This window comes from Zea mays, chromosome 4 (genome assembly GCF_902167145.1).
Source record: "Zea mays cultivar B73 chromosome 4, Zm-B73-REFERENCE-NAM-5.0, whole genome shotgun sequence".
Lineage (NCBI taxonomy): Eukaryota > Viridiplantae > Streptophyta > Magnoliopsida > Poales > Poaceae > Zea > Zea mays.
In genome coordinates, this window is record NC_050099.1 from 54,426,435 (window position 1) to 54,446,027 (window position 19,593).

Consider the following 19,593-nt stretch of genomic DNA (forward strand, 5'->3'; position numbering starts at 1 on the left):
GAATATGATTGAACCACTTATGCATTTATAGCAACAAGGAAGTATAAGATTTGAAATAGTAGTCTAATCAATTATTGGAGAAGACATGTAAATGATACTTGAGAGTTCTTGGAGATTTTGCAGTGGAAGATTGTTGTCTTTCTCCGGGGACTTCATTTTTCTTACAATGAGACTATCACATGAAATAGACTTGAAAAAGTGTTAGTCTCAAAGTCTTAGATTATAGAGTAATCTCCCCCTAAAAGTGTGCATACAAGTTTTTGAATACTTGTAGGAGACATGCACTTTGATTTGATATCAAGAGGGGTAGGTTATCCATAATCCGAGCTTTGGCACATATAAGTTAAATGATGCAACTTGTAGAGATCAAGATTATCAACTGATGCATCATTTACTATGGAGTGATATAAAAGCTATGTGCCATGCTTTAAATAAGCATTTTGAGCCATGTAGGTTTGCTAAAGAATATGAATTGAAAACAAGCAATCCTACCATATGATTTGCCTAGTATGCATTATTTTAAAACGTAGGTAAATAACAATTTTAGTACTAGGCAGGATAGGTAAACTAGATACAAGGTAAATAGATACACATATCTAAAAACAAGAGATACAATAAATCTAGTTACCTTAGTCATGGGTGGGAAGTTTGGGTCCAAAATTTTCACTAGCCCACTTGGCAATAAACTTGATCCAATATGATGTATCCCATGATATACATCTTAATTTTGCCAAGTCTCCAAATTTCCCGTAGACCTTCGGTCCACTCACTTCCCTTTTGGGATCCAAACCTTCTTGGTGCTTTTCATGGTTGAAATTATTTCCTTTGGCACCCAGATGCGTTTGGCCCCCTTTCCTTTGTTGCCTTGCTTGTTGGCCTTGATTGCTATCACCTTTCCATTCTTTTTCTTCTTGATCAAATATGGTGTAGCATCCTTTTTGTTCACCTTTTTGATGTAGGTGCTGGAGATTTTGCTTGATGGCTTTTGCTTGAGCTTTTGCCTTTGATTATCCCCGGTCATCACCTTGCATTGGAAAGACTTGTGGCCTTCCATGTGGCATAGCCTACAAATCACAGTTTCTCCCTCTACAGGCTTGTTCACTCCCGTAGTGGTGTTATCCTGTGGAGGTCGGATTTGTTTGGCTTTGCCTTTCTTGTCATACAAAGCCTTTCCAAGGTGAGCCACTTCTTGCTTTAATTGTTCATTTTCCTTTGCAACCTCATCCGAACATGTCTCTACAACAATATTCTCAACAACGACTTGGTTGCAGGAGTTAGAATCATCAATTAAATCAAAGCAGGAAGTAGAAGCATCTTTCTTAATTATTTCAGGTATTTCAACTAAAGATGTTGCTGGGGTGCTACCGATGTTTTCTAGCTTAGTAGTTAGCTCATTATTGTGTATGCTAAGAATTTCCATTTTCTCTAGCAAATTTTCAATAGCTTCTTGGGAGCTAGCTAACTTAGCCTTAAGTTTTTCATTCTTTTTAATAAGGCTATCATCGGTAGCAGTGGATGGAGCACTAAATTCTAATAGCTCAATTTTAGTTGATAGCTCACTATTTAAGTTTGCAAAAGTTTCAAATTTTTCTAGCAAACCTTTATAATCATTTTGGGAGCTAATCAACTTATTTTTCAAAGTTTTAAGTTGAGCTTTTTGCTTAGTGCAAACATCCTGGAAAAATTCTACGGCTTCCGCAAGCTCATCTACAGAGGGCTTTCCCTCACCTTCATCATCACTACTACTTTCATCACTAGAGGATGGAATGCTTTTGTTACCTCTTGCCATAAGGCATTTGTGTGATGACCGTGATGAGCGTGATGAGGACCGGTGGCTGCACGTCCTTGGAGGTTCATCTTCACTTGAAGAATCATCCCAAGTTCTAACACTTGTTAGTGCCTTGCCTTTGCTCCTCTCCTTTTTGGGTTTGGCCATATTTGGACAGTTGTCCCTGAAGTGGCCCTTCTCCCCACATGCGAAGCATCCTCTCTTCCTTTGCTTTTTCCTGTCAATGTTAAAGAGAAGATCCTCGACCTGCAGGGGCACACCCATTAGATTAATCTTGCGGATCATCCTCATTACCTTTCCGACGCGTCGGATTGTTTCTTCGTCCTCGGAGGATGATGTGCATGGTTGATTATCTTCATCATCATCACTTTCTTCTTCCTCCTCTTCTTCGCTTGAGGAACTTGGAGTGAGAGCCTTCTTTTTGCCCTTCCTTTCATCACATGCAAAAGCATATGGTCTTGAGGAAGTTGGCTCCTCTCCCCGACTCATTTTTCGCGACATCTCAAAAGCCGCGATTTTCCCAATCACAATGGTCGGGGTCATGTTGCTCAAGTCCTCCATGTTGTGAAGGATGGTGATGATGCTCCCATATCTTTGTTGTGGTAGCAGGGAGATAATCTTCCTCACAATGTCCGCATCACCTAGCTTATTAATGCCAATCGAATTGAGCTCATTGATAATTAGATTCAAACGAGAATACATGTCTCTAACAAGCTCATCATCTTTCATAGCAAAAGAATTATACTCATTTAAGACTAGGCAATGTTTTTGCTCACGGACATTGGATGTGCCGTCATGGAGCTCATGCAATTTTAGCCAAATCTCATTAGCAGTTTTCAAGGTAAATACTTGATTAAAAATATCCATGCTAAGAGATTCATACAAGCAATTTTTGGCTCTAGCATTTAAATGAATTTCTTTTTCCTCACTCGTGGTGGGTTTCTCGGGATTCTTGAGGGGTTTCATCCCGTCACGAGTGACTCTCCAAACACCTAGATCAACGGCCTCTAGGTAACAAGCCATTCTAGCACTATAATATGGGAAGTTAGTGCCGTCGAAGTGTGGTGGCCTATGGGTATCCATCCCTTCCTCTAAAAAGCGTCGGCTCTTTTAGCGGTGAAGCTAAAGCGTTTCAAATGAGCCAAACCGGGCTCTGATACCACTTGTAGGAAACGGGTGACGCCTAAGAGGGGGGGGGGGGTGAATTAGGACTTCTAAAACTTTCGCTAAACTAGGCCACAATTAAATCCCTAGAGCAAAACCTATGCAAATAGTCAAACTAGAATGTGCAAACTAGGTTTTGTCTAAGTGTTGCTATCTCTACCGCAAAGGCTAAGTTTCAATCTACACTAGATATGTATGAATACAAGATTGAAACTTAAATGCTTAATATAAATGCGAAAACTTAAAGAGCAAAGTAGAGAAGCAAACTCTCGTGGATGACGCCGGTATTTTTACCGAGGTATCCGAAACCGTGCAAGGTCCCGACTAATCCTCGTTGGTGCCCCTACGCGAAGGGAAGCCCACGCGAGGGCCAAGCACCTCGGTCGAGTAACTCCGTAGAGAGCCGCGGGCCTTCTCCACACGCAAGTGGTGCTCCGCTTCCGGCTCCTCTCGGACGCTCCCCGCCGTCTCCACTATCGAGCTTCCGGCCGAAACGCCGCGGGCCTCGTTCCCTCCGGTACACGGTGGCGGCCGTGACACAAACGCGGTTGTCACGGTCTCGCAAGACTCTCGCCCCACTCGGTACAATTACAATGGCTCACGCAAGAGCCGAGGGGTTGTGAGGTTTATCTAAACTCACTCAACAATCTAGGGTTCACCTAGAGCAAGCGCTAAAGTGGTCTAACTAACCTAAGCACTTCGCAAAGCACCTACGCTAATCACCGAGTGATTCTATTAAGCACTTGGGTGTTTGAGCACTTGGAAATGTCTACAATATGCCTTGGTATGTTGCTTGGGCTCCCACACTTGAGAATGGCCGGTTGGGGGTGTATTTATAGCCCCCAACACAATTGTAGCCGTTGGAGAAAAGCTGCTGCTCTCTGCGGCACACCGGACAGTCCGGTGTGCACCGGACAGTCCGGTGGTGCACCGGACAGCGCACTGTAGCCTGTCCGGTGCGCCTAGCCGTTGCCTGTCTGACTCCTGTCAGAGCAGGTGACCGTTGGCGCCGCAGTCTCCGGGTGCCACCTGGAACTAGCCGTTGGGCTGCAGTTCCCAGGTGCACCGGACAGTCCGGCGTGTGGGCACCGGACAGTCCGGTGTCCCACCGGACAGTCCGGTGCTTCACGCACAGACAGTCCGCAGGCAGCATACACCTCCTTTCTTGGACTTTTCTTGATCTTTCTTAATGTCTTCTTTTGAGGTGTTGCTTTCCTCAATTCCTTAGTCCAAGTAGTTCTTGCATCCTGTGAACTACAAACATAAACACTAGGAAACTTGTTAGTCCACAGATTGTGTTAATCATCAAACACCAAAACTTACTTAGCCAAATGGCCCGGGGTCCATTTTCCTTACATCTAGGATTTCCTCGAATTAATTGAACTTGTGTAGGGTTAAGAAAAACGAGGGATCTTAGAATAACCTTGACCATTTCATGGTCATCCCATTTCTTGCTCCCGAGGTTGCGCACTTGGTTCACCAAGGTTTTGAGCCGGTTGTACATGTCTTGTGGCTCCTCCCCTTGGCGAAGTCGGAAGCGACCGAGCTCCCCCTCGATCGTTTCCCGCTTGGTGATTTTGGTCACCTCGTCTCCTTCGTGCGCGGTCTTTAGTGTGTCCCAAATCTCCTTAGCATTTTCAACCCATGCACCTTATTATACTCCTCTCGACTTAGAGAGGTGAGGAGTATAGTTGAGGCTTGGGAGTTGAAGTGTTGGATTTGGGCCACTTCGTCCTCATCATAATCTTCATCCCCTACGAATGGTACCTGTACACCAAACTCAACAACATCCCATATACTTTTGTGGAGTGAGGTTAGATGAAATCGCATCAAATCACTCCACCTAGCATAATCTTCACCATCAAAAGTTGGTGGTTTGCCTAATGGGACGGAAAGTAAAGGTGTATGTTTAGGAATGCGAGGATAGCGTAAGGGAATCTTACTAAACTTCTTGCGCTCATGGCTCTTAGAAGTGACGGACGGCATGTCGGAGCCGGAGGTGGATGGTGATGAGGTGTCGGTCTCGTAGTAGACCACCTTCCTCATCTTCTTCTTATCACCGCTCCGACGCGACTTGTGTGAAGGGGATTCCTTTTCCTTCCCCTTCCCTTTGCTGTAGGACTCTCCCGATGGAGCCTTCCCGTGGCTTGTAGCGGGCTTCTCGCCGGTCACCATCTCCTTCTTGGTGTGATCTCCCGACATCACTTCGAGCGGTTAGGCTCTAATGAAGCACCGGGCTCTGATACCAATTGAGAGTCGCCTAGAGGGGGGGGGGTGAATAGGGCGAATCTGAAATTTACAAACTTAATCACAACTACAAGCCGGGTTAGCGTTAGAAATATAATCGAGTCCGAGAGAGAGGGTGCAAAACAAATTGCAAGCGAATAAAGAGTGTGACACGCGGATTTGTTTTACCGAGGTTCGGTTCTCGCAAACCTACTCCCCGTTGAGGTGGTCACAAAGACCGGGTCTCTTTCAATCCTTTCCCTCTCTCAAACGGTCCCTCGAACCGAGTGAGCTTCTCTTCTCAATCAAACGGGAACAAAACTTCCCCGCAAGGACCACCACACAATTGGTGTCTCTTGCCTTGGTTACAATTGAGTTGTTCGCAAGAAAGAATGAAAGAAGGAAGCAATCCAAGCGCAAGAGCTCAAAAGAACACAACAAATCTCTCTCACTAATCACTTAAGCCTTGTGTGGAATTGGGAGAGGATTTGATCACTTGGGTGTGTCTTGTATTGAATGCTTAGCTCTTGTAAGTAGTTGGAAGGTGGAAAACTTGGATGACTTGAATGTGGGGGTGGTTGGGGTATTTATAGCCCCAACCACCAAACTAGCCGTTTTGTGGAGGCTGCTGTCGCATGGCGCACCGGACACTGTCCGGTGCGCCAGCCACGTCACCAGGCTGATGGGTTCCGACCGTTGGAGCTCTGACTTGTGGGCCCGCCTGGCTGTCCGGTGGCGCACCAGACAAGTACTGTATACTGTCTGGTGTGCCACCCGCGCATGCTCTGTCCTCTGCGCGTAGGCGCGCATTTAATGCGTTGCAGTCGACCGTTGCGCGCGAAGTAGTCGTTGCTCCGCTGGCTCACCGGACAGTCCGGTGTGCACCAGACATGTCCGGTGAATTATAGCGGAGCAGATTCCCGAAGCTGGCGAGTTCAGAGCCGCTCTTCCTTGGGGCACCGGACAGTCCGGTGAATTATAGCGAAGCGCCTCTGAGAATTCCCGAAGGTGATGAGTTCAGCTTGGAGTTCCCTGGTGCACCGGACACTGTCCGGTGGTGCACCGGACACTGTCCGGTGACACACCGGACAGCCCGGTGCGCCAGACCAGGGCAGCCTTCGGTTGTCCTTTGCTCTCTTTGTTTGAACCCTTTTCTTGGTCTTTTTATTGGCTTAGTGTGAACCTTTAGCACCTGTATAACTTATAGACTAGAGCAAACTAGTTAGTCCAATTATTTGTGTTGGGCAATTCAACCACCAAAATCAATTTAGGAAATAGGTGTAAGCCTAATTCCCTTTCAGGTATGATGCAGCTTCATATCCTTAGAGGTATGAAGGTAGAAGTCATTACTGCATCTGTAGCCATGTGCATTCATGGGTGAAGTGTGGCACCTGTCATGGTGGAATGGATAGTGTGGATCTTTTATTTATGATTCATTTTGGAACTGAGTAATTAGTACTGGTTTACTTGCTGCAATTTAATATTCAAGAGGGAGTTTGTGAACTACGTGGTTGTTTAAGCACGACTTATTTACATTGTCTAGTCGTTGTTGATCTTTTTACCTGCTGAGATGTGTCATCTCACTCTTGCATTGTCTGATGCAGGGACTTGATCCTTGCTTTTGGGAAAGGAGGGAAGTAGCAGCACGACCACTACACATTTAAAGAAATGTACCATTGCTTAGTAATGATGTTAAATAAGGGTGCAAGTTTAGGGGGATTAATATGTTCTAGTCTTCATGATAGTCAAATTTGCTTTTGGGTTGGCCGGATTCCTTATCTTTTTATTTGGTCATGACTATTCATTGCTATCCCTGCATTCTGTTTATACTACGTGGATTATTGTTTTTCTTTCGTTATGTATAAACTTTATGTTCCACTCGTTATACTACTTTCAGGGGAGGTGTTTCCGGATGTTGCTTTATGTTTTGTTTCTATTTCTTTTCTCCTGTTGTTTAAGCATTGTGGGAAGGGTATTTGGTAACATACATTGTGTGGGAGCGGTGGGGTGTTACAGACACAGAGAAATACAATAAAGCATGATACCACAATTTAAAAAAGTACTTAAAGTTATTACATCATCATCAGAGTTTGAAAAGAGTAAACATTGTTCTTGATGGAACGAAAATTAACTAACGATAAATAAGAAGTGATGCGAAGCATGGACCATCACTCCTCCTGATCATCACCTGCTAAGGCGGGGTTCCACTCGGCTGTCCAACCAGGTGGCAATGTCGATGACCATGTCAACCTAGAAACCATGTCCTCCTCGAAGGTACCTGTAAAAATTATGCCACAAGCAAGGCTGAGTATACTAATACTCAGCTAGACTTACCCGGTGTGAGGAGTCTACTCCTCTAACTCTAGACCATGAAGCTATTTGGATGAGGGGTTTGGTTGCCAAAAGCACTAGCTGAGTCTAAAATCAAGTTTTAGCTTTTCAAGTTCTAGAATAATAGATTAGACTAGATGAGCACTTAACTATCCATACATGGTATCAAGCATTATGTCAATCAACATCTTTTGCGAGTAACCTCATTTCCACTTATTACATAATGCAGTACAATGGATCAAGTAGTCTCATTAGCTGCGAAAGCAGATGATCCAAATCGAGTTTTTAACCTTGCAAGGTAAACCTAAACACACGACATGTAGGAGCACTCCGTCCCCACACACGTCAACCGTCCCCATCGATTCCCCGTCAGCAGATCAGGGCCCACTGCCATTGGTGTATAGTGCTCCACTGACCCTGGCTGCCATCGTGCAGTGATCGCACTTGTACCCAACATAATCAGAATGGTAGACCCTGTCTCATGAACATGTGGGGAGGTATGTCCGTTGGCAGGTTCACTCAGGTACTAGGCTTACCGATTTACCATATTTCTCGGCATGTGTTTAGTACTTTCAAATGATTGACACAAGTATCCACACGTTAATCCTTACTCCAATTTCATCTCATAGTGAAGGCATCTCCATGGACCCTTGGCCACAGACCATCATAGTTCCATTATCAAAGTGGATACAATCAATTCCTAACCTCGCGTGAGTGCTAAAAAATCACTTGACTTGTACCGAGACCTGATTTAGCATAACAACTACTCGACCTAGCATATTAGTATCCATCTCAAAAGGAAACCTGAGTTCATGCAACTAGGGTTTCAACCAACTCCTGTACTTAAGTGCACAGTACAAACCTACAAACATTAAGTGTAGTAAAATAGCATATATAAACGGTTATGCATAAAACCAGGGCTTGCCTGGAATCCACTCTAGATAGTGTTCTGCTAGAGGGTATTCGCTTGGCGAGCATCCACTGGTTATGTCCATCCTTATTTAGGTTGTCCACCAACTGCATCTTGTTGTTGGCACCACATCACTTGCACGATCATCATCTCTCGGCCCTAAATGAGATGCAGGATGCATATGTATGAATATGATGAACGTAGCACAAGATAATCCTAAAATAGACGATAGCGAACTAAACATTAAATAGCGAGTCATCATAAACAACCATACACACTAGCGCTAGCTAATTACACGCCATCGGGCGTACAACATCAACACCACTAGAAGAGCGACGAACATTTCCTAAATATACCCAACGCAAACACGATAACATGAGTACAAGCATTTACCACGTTCACTTTAATCATTCAGTGGTTACTTAATATTAAACTAGTTAAGTACATATAAGTTCGCTATGACTTATATATAGACAGACTTAGTTAAAAAGGAATAGTCACTTAATCGAGTCTTGCAATCATTCACGATATTCTACAACAAGCATACACCGAAGAGAACGCACACAAGGGCGGATATTGGGCCTGGGCCACCAGAGCCGTGGCCCGGGTCGTAGCCCAAAAACACTTTTATATATGTAGTAGAGATTTTGGCCCAAAAAACCCTAACATGCCTTCTGCCGTTCTGTGTTCTATCTTCCTGCGTCCGTCTGAGCCGCCAGCCGCCAGGGCAATGAGAGCACTGAGCGCGAGCAGCAGATGTGGTGGAACCGCTCAAATAATTCCAGCCGCCAGGGCCCCTATTTGTCAGTGGCTCAGAAATTAGGGAAACTTAGAAGAATTCGAATCCTGAAATCAGATTTTTATTCTGTCTTGATGGCACTGTTTGAGGTACTTAGAAATTGAATCAAGGCTTGGTTTATATATAAAATTTGTTGTATAACACAGGTTCTACAACTTTTATTAAAGGTCAAACCTTATATCTTGGCTGAAAATAGAAATTCCACTTGGGTCAAGGTAGCATCATTATAAGGCTTCAAATTATATTTTAAGTCAATTGGGGTATTTTCTCGACATTTTTATGGCATTTTCTCTACATGAACCCTTAATAACTTTTGTTGTAGAGTTTATATAGAGTTGTTTGAGCAAGATGAAAAGGTTTTGTTGAATTTAAAAATTCACATTTGTTTGGACGAGCAGTTTCAAGCATGTATAGGATTTATCTTTTCATGTGTGTATTTGGTTCGAACTTCTCGAAATCTTTAGATACACTTGATAGATAGAGATGAATTATGATATAGAGAAAACAAGTGGATTTGCATAGGAATTAATTAGAGGTTCACACAGAGAGATCCTGCGGGAGAATGTGAATTCGGATTAAGTATTTGGACGTAGACCGACTATCGAGACAACGGATTTAGACATAGATCGGATAATATCACAACTGTCAAGAGTTCGAATAAATGAGTCTGGACAGGAGTTACGAGACGATATTGACTTTCGAATTTGCATTTTCTCCAAGAAATAAAAGTTTTAACAGCCTCCAAATTTGGTTGTACTTGAGATCGAATAATTCAAAATTTGGTGAAACATTCATGAGTAACTTGATAAATGGAGATAAATGTGATAAGGAAATAGAAATTTTCACTGAGCATCCGAGATTAGGACAAATCTCCTGACATAACACAAAATAGACACCTGGGGTGTCACAGCCTTCCCCCCTTAACAAAATCTCGTCCAGAGATTCGAATGAGGATCTTTAAGGGTGGAGAAGTTTGTAACTCCTAGGCTGAAGATAGATGCGACTTCACGAGATGGTATCTGACACGATACGAAAGATAGATTTGGACCGAATACCGTGACATATTGAGACAAAATGCCACGACCACTTTGAGAGAATGTCCACAGAAGACAACACATCGGTATTGTCTCGTAATGGATCACGACTATTAACCACGATACCAATGCGTGCCGAGCAGCTCAACCATGTGTGCACCCATAGGAGGCTCTCGGTTTCATCACGGCACCATCAGTCGTTAGTCATAATAACATTACCAAACGCAACCAACGATAAATCCACGTGACATGAATAGATGGAGCCCATGAGAGTATGGCTCAGAAAATAAGAATGTGATCGAAGTTGAAGCAGAGATTGCTGGCAAAAAGAGCATCACATGAGAACTCTTCAACTCTGCGAACTTGTCAAGATCCCCACAAGGATTATCAAATCAAACATTGATACGATATTTGATATAAGGAGGAACCAACCATGAGATCAAGATTGGCAACTTGCTGAGACATGAGAGAACTAAATTCAACATCATAATCCATTGAACCAAATGGATACACTGCTTAAAGATAAAATTGATAAAACAACGTCATGATCCTCAGAGAAGGGGTAATGAGAATGACCAGAATTAAGAGATTTAGGCTGATCAACCTCCAATACTTGAGAACGGGTTGTAGCAGATATCCAGGTAACGGGGCTGAATCAATAAGGGATCCAGAGATTCAGATGATAAAACCACAACATGATTCACAAGGAAAAGATTACCAGATCCAGGTGAAGAGAGAGGTAATCAAATGAGATCAGCTAGGATGATCAACAGAAATGCTATGAAGTTTTAGGGGCAAGGATTTATAGAAAGAAACATGGCCTTGATAGGGTTTGCACAACTAGACACCAATTTTTTTGACACAACAAGTGCACAAGGAGACTTGGGTTGGTCTAGCGGTCAAGTTGTGGGGGTCTATAAGTTGTGCAGGTGCAACTTTAAGGGTAAAACTCAAGGGCTCGAAAATACCAACACAAGCAGGATTTTTTAAACATGTTTCACTTGCTAAACTCAAGGTTGTTTGGAGGGGGTTTCTTTCATGAGCAGAACAGATAACATTTTTTTGTAAACAGGGTTGAACAATTGCAATACCACCTAGATAGCAAGACAAGAGAAACACATAACATGACCTAACAAGACTTACCAATCTGACACGAGGTAAGGCATTTCTTATAGTTCCTAACATAGCAGTACATCACATTATTCACAAGTTATTATTATTGGAATAAAGGTGAGAGAAGCATGTCGATGCACAAGAGACAAATCATAATGTGACAATCATGATGCATGCTCATTCTAGGTGTCTTCTTAGACCTATCTAATTTTTTGGATGCTTCTACAGCATCCTTATTATTAGTAGTAGTAATAGCCTTTGTGGCACATATAAATAGCCACCTAACTACCCATCTATTCCTAGGGCTTCACGTCCTAGGTCTATCATCATCGTCCTAACAATCTATCCAACATTGGTTTCTAAGCAAGTTTTACTTTTGAAAAGTTGGTAATCATGACTTATTGGCTTCTCTGTAATGGTATTCGCTCCGATACCAGCTATGGTGGAACCGCCCAAATTATTCCAGCTTAAGTGCCCAAGTCGCACCCTTAAAGGCAGCAACATACTTAAACCGGAATAACCCGTCAGTCCCTCGGATCTAGTATGATAAAGCCACTAATCCAGAATCGAATACCACTATCTCACTCGAAGGTGAGGCACAGAGAAATACAATAAAGCATAATACCACAAATTTAGGAAGTAGCAATAGTGATTACATTATCGGAGTTTCAAAAGCAATAACAATATTTTTAGTGCAGCAGAAATAACTAATGGAGAAAACCGAGTAACATGGCGAAGCCTAGCCACGCGACTCCTCCTAGTCCTCTCCTGTGGAAGCAGTAACCCTCTCAACCATCTATCCCGGTGGCAGGGATAAAGGCCAAGTCACACCATCAACCAAATCAAGGAGGTACCTGCAAAAATTATGCCACAAGCAAGACTGAGTATACTAATACTCAGCTAGACTTACCCGGTGTGAGGAGTCTACTCCTCTACCTCTAGACCATGCAGCTGTTTGGCTGAGGGGTTTGGTTTGCCAAAAGCACTAGCTGAGTCTAAAATCAAGTTTTAACTTTTCAAGTTCTAGAATAATAATTTTAGACTAGATGAGAACATGTCTATTCATACATGGTATCAAGCATTATATCAATCAACATCTTTTGCCAGTATCTCGTTTCCACTTATTACTCAATGCAGTACAAGGGATCAAGCAGTCTCATTAGCTGCGAGAAGCAGATGATTCGAATCGAGTTTTAACCTTGCAAGGTAAACCTAAACACACGACATGTCATGGCACTCCGTCCCCACACACGTCAATCGTCCCCATCGATTCCCTGTTCGCGGCCAGGCCTCACCGCCTTGGCATACAATGCTCCACTGACCCCGGCCGCCGCCGTGCAGTGGCCGCACTTGTACCCACCATATCTAGAATGGGAGACCCAGTCTCAGGACAAGTGAGGGGTAAAGTCCGCGCCCGGCTTCACTCAGGTACTAGGCTTACCGGTTACCATATTTCCCGACATGTGTTTAGTACATTCAAACGCTTGACACAGGTATCCGCACGTTAATCATTATTCCAATTTCATCTCGTAGACAACACATCCCCATGGATCCGCGTCCACAGACCATCATCATTCTGTTATCAAATGGATACAACCAATTTCTGACCTCGCGCGAGTGCTAGAAAAATCACTCGACTTCTATCGAGATCCTGATTTAGCATAGCTGCTACTCGACCTAGCATACTAGTATCCATCTCAAAAGGAATCTTGAGTTCATGCAACTAGGGTTTCAGGAAACTCCTACACTTAAGTGCACAGTACAAGCCTACAAACATTAAGTGTAGTAAAATAGCATATATAAATGGCTATGCATAAAACCGGGGCTTGTCTGGAATCCAACACTAGTTAGTGTTTGCTAGATGACACTCGCTTGGCAAGCATCCACTGGTTAAGTCCATCATTCTTCAGGTCGTCCACCAACTGCATCTTGTGGTTGGCACCATATCACTTGCACGATCATCATCTCTCGGTCCTAAATGAGATGCATGATGCATATGTATGAATATGATGAAATATATCACAAGACAATCCCAAAATAGACGGTAGCGAATTAAACATTAAATCGTAAGACACCATAAACAACCACATGCTAGAGTTAGCTATCTACATGTTATCGGGCACACAAGATCAACACTAGTGGAAATACGACGATTTGCTACCTATAATTAACCAACGCGAACACGACATCACACGTACAAGTATTTACCACATTCACTTTAATCTTTTATTAGTTACTTTATTTTTAAACTACTTAAGCACACGTAAATTTTTTATGACTTATATATAGACATACTTGGTTAAAAAGGAATAGTCACTTAATCGGGTTTTGCAATCATTCATGATATTCTACTGCAATCATACACCCCAGAGAACACAAGTTCAATAGAGGACATAGGCATCAATGTCTATGGAACTCCTATATCACAATCAACTAGAGAAAGAAACAAAAAAACATGGCACACATGCAATCTTAAGCTTAGCCATGGCAAGTCTACATTAATTAAGTGTTAACCAAACATTTTTAGCAAAAAGGGTGAACTAAACAATCAATTGAGCACTTGCAGATTTTTGGACAGCAGCACACCAGTTACTTGTTTTAATGATAACTCTTCGAATATTAATCCAAAAATAGAAAACTATGAATTTATGGAAAGCTTAAAAAGTGCTCTACAACTTTGGTATTTTTACCTCAGCATGATTAGACTCTTAGCAAGGTCGAATTGCGTAAAAATAACAGCTCTGTGCAGTTTTGAACAGATTCAGACTTGCGACTTCAAAAATTCGTAACCAGAGACTCGTGCATCCAAAACAGGTGATTCTAGACTTTCTAGAAATCTAATGAAATTTTATACAAATCATTTATAAACATCCCAAGGTGATTCAATATGCAATTTAGGATAAAAGACATTAGAAGGCTTTGCTGTCTAGATTTTGGACAGATTCAGTCTTCACATTTTAAACACCTATAACTTAACCTTCAGATCACCAAAAAGAGTGATCCAAGACTTTTTGGAAAGCTTGGAAAAAGTACTACATAACATTTATAATCACCAAGAAGTGATTCTATGTTTTACCAAATCAAATAATTCAGTTTTCGAAATCTGTTCCGTCAGTGGACAGAACACAGCAACCATTTTGTAAAATTCATAACTCTTTAATTATCAGGCCTATGGTTATGAAATTTTAACACAAGCAAGATAAGAAAAGCATCTACAACTTTCTTATAACGACCATGAACAGGTTGTAAACTTAACGTAAGCAAACAATTCACTCTCTGAAATCTGTACAGAAATTGGACAGATTTAGTTACTGAATTTGTGAAAAGCACAACTTCTAAACGATCAGACTTATGGCTGTTGAATTTTAACACAAGTAAGATAATAAAGTTATCTATAACTTTCTTATAATCATCTTAAGGTTATTTGGTGATTAACTGGCTTGAACATCTCAAACAAACATTGCTATTTATGTTTGGACAGATTTCAACATGCAACTTTAAATAGTCATGAATAAAGTTCTATATATCCAATAAATACGGTTCTAAACTTTTTAGAAAGATTAGGAACATTAATTAAACTCTTATAATACCCCTAAGAAGTGATTCTAAGTCTAACTTAGTCAAACAACACAATATTCAGATCTGCGCAAAAAACATTCAAAAAGCTCACAACGAACTTGCTACAAACATGACTTCTAGACCATTTGTCCTAAGCTCATGAAGTTTTAGGACAAGCTAGACATCTAAGTTAACTATAACTTTCATATAACACATGTCTACAGAAAACACAATTTACTTTACTAGATTAACCGCACAACAAAGACTGTACGTGCGGGAATTTCAGTTTGCTATCACAAGAACACTTAACTAAATTACCAAGCCAACTCATAGAGAGAAACTACCATCAATGTCTCAAGTTCAAATCATTATGACCTAATTGTAAAGTTTCAATTTATATGAAGACACTTAAACATTTCAAGAAACATGCACGCTTTTGTTTACTTCTAATTTGTCACTAATTCTTCTTATAATTATAAAATGTGTGTCATTTTAGCACCATATGAAACTATCTCATTTGGAGCTGGTATTTTTATGAAACATAGGTAATGACAAATCGTGACTAATGTATAAATTTCACATGCTCAGATTTTATATTTTATTTACTACAAAAATAACAAATTGTTAATGCAATAAAGCATGTGAGAGCAAGTTAAATCTAAAACTAATTATTTTCTGTGGATGCATGACCATATTAAGTTTTCTTAGGCTACTATAATGTCATGCAAGTACATTAGAACACCATTTTTCATTTTTACATCTATACATTATTTTTAAATCATTTAAAACTACTTAATGTGCATTAAACAAGTTAAATCACTAACTTAATCATACATGCACCATAATTCATGAACTTTTTACCAGTCACCGAGCATCACACCAAGAGTTTGTTGTAACAATGTCAATCCATTTAGAGCAATAGAGCTACAGATCCAAAAATAACAAGAAAATCAATCTTCTTTTCTCTATTTAACTTGTTTTAATTAACACACCAAGAAAACAGTGAACAACATATAAGTTTTATATTTTTCTTAGATGGAGTATGACAACATCTAACTAACAAAACAAGTTTCATCATTTTTGGATTTTTATAAATTAAACTATGGAGAGAAGCAAGTTTATTTATTTTGTAAACCAGTTTTAAATACGAATTTCTACAGAAAAATGTTTCCACTAAAACATACCAACATATAGATCCACTAGTTAGAGCATTTCATAAGGAAGCCAACAAAACAAATTTCACGATTTTAGGAGCTCTAAAACTCGAGATATGAATTTTTGAACACAACACAAAAATCTGCAACTTTGTGTATTCACATCTGGCCTCGGGCCCAATTGTCATAGACTTAGGGGAGGTCTTCTTCTACCTCCAGCCATCACATGAACAACAGAGAGCCGTAGAAAAACCATGGGGGCTGCTTGCATGGTTGGTTCATCTATGGAGGGGGCCAAGCAGCGAGGAGACGGTGCCATGGGAGAGGGTGCTCCTGCGCCGAACCAGAGGGGAGGGGAAAAGTGGCATGGAGAGGAGGAGGGCTGGTGCTGCCATTTATAGAGCAGAGCTCTGGACATGTCAGACAGCAGTGAGCAGTGGCAGGTGTGACAGACTGACAGTTCCAACATTGGGCGACAGTTTTCGTCCTTTTCTGTTTGGATTCGAACCCGGATCACTGCAGAAGATATGTTCCTTGATGTATACTCTACAAATCTTGCACAAGACATGAGGTGATTCGGGCACTGGTTAGAGAGTTATAGACCCACAAAAATTGGTTTTTCAGTGGCTCAGAAATCAGTGGAAACTTGTGAAAACTGAATGTCAAAGCATGTCAAACTGAATCGGATGAATGCCATCTTTTAATATGTTGTGCCCCTTTTAGTTATTAACAAATTTTATATTTGGGGAATCTTGAGTTGTTCAACAAAAATTTGGGAACGCGAGACGTCAACCCGAACGACGCTGATTTCAGACTTAAAAGAATTCGAATCCTGAAATCAGATTTTTATTCTGTCTTGATGGCACTGTTTGAGGTACTTAGAAATTGAATCAAGGCTTGGTTTATATATAAAATTTGTTGTATAACACAGGTTCTACAACTTTTATTAAAGGTTAAACATTATATCTTGGCTGAAAATAGAAATTCCACTTGGGTCAAGGTAGCATCATTATAAGGCTTCAAATTATATTTTAAGTCAATTGGGGTATTTTTCTCGATATTTTCATGGCATTTTCCCTACATGAACCCTTAATAACTTTTGTTGTAGAGTTGATATAGAGTTGTTTGAGCAAGATGACATGATTTTTTTGAATTTCAAAATTCGCATTTGTTCGGACGAGCAGTTTCAAGCATGTATAGGATTTATCTTTTCATGTGTGTATTTGGTTCGAACTTCTAGAAATCTTTAGATACACTTGATAGATAGAGATGAATGATGATATAGAGAAAACAAGTGGATTTGCATAAGAATTAATTAGAGGTTCACATAGAGAGATCCTGCGGGAGAATGCGAATTTGGATTAAGTATTTGGACGTATACCGACTATCGAGACATCAGATTCGGACATAGATCGGATAATATCACAACTGTCAAGAGTCCGAATAAATGAGTTTGGACAGGAGTTACGAGACGATATTGACTTTCGAATTTTCATTTGCTCCGAGAAATAAAAGTTTTAACAGGCTCCAAATTTGGTTGTTCTTGAGATCGAATAATTCAAAATTTGGTGAAACATTCATGTGTAACTTGATAAATGGAGATAAATGTGATAAGAAAATATAAATTTTCACTGAGCATCCGAGATTAGGACAAATCTCCCGACATAACACGAAATAGACACTTGGGGTGTCATAACAGACCAGCAGTACGCCAGTACCACAGGCACAGGGCGCAGGCGGTAGGCCCGCAGGCCGCAGGGGCGCCAGCTGCCAGGCCGTTAGCCGCCAGGGGCAGGGCAGCCGACAGTGACGCCCAGCGTGTCGTGCGACGGTGCGAGCCTGCCACTCTGCCAGAGTGCCATGCTTAGCCTGGGCAGGCCACGCGTGGTGCCGCCAGGTGCCAGCGTCGGGCGCCAGCCAGCGGCTGAGCTGGGCGTGCCGTGCGCCCATGGCAGGCAGCCAGGCAGCCAGAGCCAGCATCGGGCACCGGCCGCGCCGCTCGCCCCTGTGTCTCGCCGTCTCGGGCCACCAGCAGTCTGATTGTAAGCGCGCTTCTCATTTTCTCAGTTTTTTACTAGTGAACAACGAGCTAAATACTAGATTGTTAAATGTTTCTGTGACTGATGGTAGTCCATAGATTGACATCAAAATCAAAGAATGAAGATGACAAAAACATTGAGATCGTTTTATTGTCCGACTCCTACACCTTTGGTACAAACTGATTCATCAAAACCAAACCAACCTTCCCTAGAAGAACTTGTTATAGAATCAGAAACATTAGGTGTTGAGGAGGGACAAGCATCATTAGGGACAGAAGGTAGCAATGCAAATGAATCAGTGGGTTTAAGATATAGCAATACCAATAATGTCGATCAAGTTATAGTCGATCCTGGTTTTCGCATGCCAATTGAGCAAATTGATGCAAACATTAGGGATGCTGCCAGAAGAGCATATATCGCGAAGGGTCCATGCCAACCAAAAGGTCATAAGTATCCTAAAAGAATGATAAGCAATCGCAATTGGTCTTTTCATGATGAATGGTATGTAAATAATCCATGGTTGGAGTATAGCATTGCTAAGGATGTGGCCTTTTGTTTTTATTGCTACCTTTTTAAACAACCAAGAGCTAAAAATTATGGTGTTGATGCCTTCACGGTTGTTGGGTTACGTCGATGGAAAGATGGACGTGAAACCATTGGAGCTCATGGTAATGGCATAGATCACAATAAGTCTAGAAGGTCCTATGAGGACTACAAAAATCAGAGGCAAAGTGTGTCTCATGTGATGAATCGAGGGGGTAAAAAGATGGAAGAGGAATATAAAGGTCGTTTGCTTGTTATATTGTGAAAGGGAAATGTGCCTTTGGGCCATTTCTAAGTATTTTGGTGATTAAGTGTCCAACACGAATGGTTATGCGTTAAACTATACCAAATGGTGGACAAAGTGCAAATCAATACAAAGGTATGACTCTAGACTTAGTACATTGGTTTTTGTGTGCTAACATATTTGTCTAAGTGCTAGAATCAGAGAAAAGACAAATGGAAAAGACTTGGCTCGAGCAGCCAAGACTCTGCTCAGTCTGGGTGCACCGGACTGTCCGGTGGTGCACCGGACTGTTCGGTGGTGCACCGGATAGTGTCCGGTGTGCCAGACTGGCTCTGGTGAAAAGGCCGCTCTCGGGATTTCGTCGGTGGCGTACGGCTAAAAATCACCGGACTGTCTGGTGGTGCACCGGACTGTCCGGTGAGCCAACGGTCGGCCAAGCCAACGGTCGACCGCGCAATCCGCGCGTGACGAGTGGCCGGGCCAACAGTCTGATGGGTGCACCGGACAGTGTCCGGTGCGCCAACGGCTCCAAATCGTCAACGGTCGGCTGCGCCAGAATAGGAAAGAAATCTGCATCGGACAGTGTCCGGTGGTGCACTGGACTGTCCGGTGCACCAGTCGACAGAAGGCAAGAATTGCCTTCCTGGATTGCTCTCAACGGCTCCTAGCTGCCTTGGGGCTATAAAAGG